Below are 1,678 nucleotides of genomic sequence, written 5' to 3' on the forward strand. Positions count from 1 at the left end.
AAAAGAATCTTGATTAAATGGGTTCTTTTCTCTCGTGTTAAATTGTAAATACGAATAAAAATATAATAACTGGATAGCAATTAATAAGTACGAATAATTGAAAAAGGCTAATTAAAGAGCTGGATGGCAATTAATAAGTACGAATAATTGAAAAAGAATGATTAATGGACCAAAAACTTTTATATGCTCTTTGTACAAAAATATTTTCCGACAAAGATACCCTCACTTTAACTATAAGATAGAAATACATGTTTGTTAGCATCCAGGTCATAATTTTAGGAATTAATATTTTTAGTAAAAAAAGAATTAATTTGTATTGATTTAAAGATAAGATAAATATAAAAGAGAATATTTAATATTTTCCTTATTTTTTCTTAAAAGTTGTTGCTACATAGATAATTTATTAGGTAATAAATCAAAAATAATAATTTAAAATTAATTTTTAAAGAACTGTTAACAAATTTATTTTAATAGTTTCATATTAATTACTTAATTTTTTAACCTGATGAATCACAATAATTAAATAGTTTTGATAAATATTGTAACATACATGTTAAATATTTTCAAAACATGAAATAATAATGATAATAATATGAAATAAACAGTATTTTTAAGAGAAAGAATTTGAGTTCAAACTTATGAGAGCTTTACAAGGACTATCTTTATTACATTTTGTTCTTTGATTTTTCCAAGCTGAATCAAGAGGGGGTAAAGAAATTAATCTGTGCGAAATAACAGAGAATTTGGGATAGTGTATGTTGGTAAAATAATAAGGATTCAGTTAATTTGTGTTTTTAAGGATATGTTTTAATAGTATAATAATGAAAACTTTTGAGTTGTTGATATTTTTAATATATTAAAAATGTACAAAAATGATATTTTCAATAATTAAAAAAATTAATAAAATATTTGTTATAGCGTTGTTAAAATGTATTTTTAAAACATATGTTAATCATCTAAATAATAATATAGGAAATATAAATTTTAATAAATTAAATATGAATAATAATAAATTTAAAATTAATTAAAATAATAAATATGTTATACTAAAATAAAAATATTATGGACTTAACTCTTGAAGTTAGACTTTTATTGGATATAATAAGTATATAATATAAATTATAAAAAAATTAACTAATAGTATATATTAAAATGATTAATTAAAATTTTCGGGTTTAAGATATTTATTTATTTTATGAATTTTCTTTAAAAGAAATTACTACTAATAATAATGATACTAATAAAAAAATATGAGAGAGGGTCCCAGACTGGCGGTGTTGCTTAAGAGAATAGGCAGGTGAATGAGAGGGTGACGCGTGGAAAATGCAGAGAGGTAGAGGTCCCCGGAAGAACCTAAGGGGAGATGACACGTTGATGCAGTTGAGTTGCAGGCATGTGCGCCCCTCTCTTAAGCAAGGACAATGTGTCTTTATCGCCCTACATTTCTAAGCCTGTGGCTTTTGACTTCCCTTCCCTTTCCCTGTCCCACACAACTCCCCCTCTTACCCATTTATCTTCTTACAACTCAGCTCTTCCTCTCTCTAATCATTTCACCCTATTCATCAATGCCTTATTCTTTTATCTTTAAAAAGAATATGACTCGCTGAAAGACTGATTGACACTTGTACATTTCATCAGATAATAAAATTCAATTTTAATTTTCCTTTTTGCTACAAAC

This window comes from Arachis duranensis, chromosome 5 (assembly GCF_000817695.3).
Source record: "Arachis duranensis cultivar V14167 chromosome 5, aradu.V14167.gnm2.J7QH, whole genome shotgun sequence".
Classification (NCBI taxonomy): Eukaryota; Viridiplantae; Streptophyta; class Magnoliopsida; order Fabales; family Fabaceae; genus Arachis; species Arachis duranensis.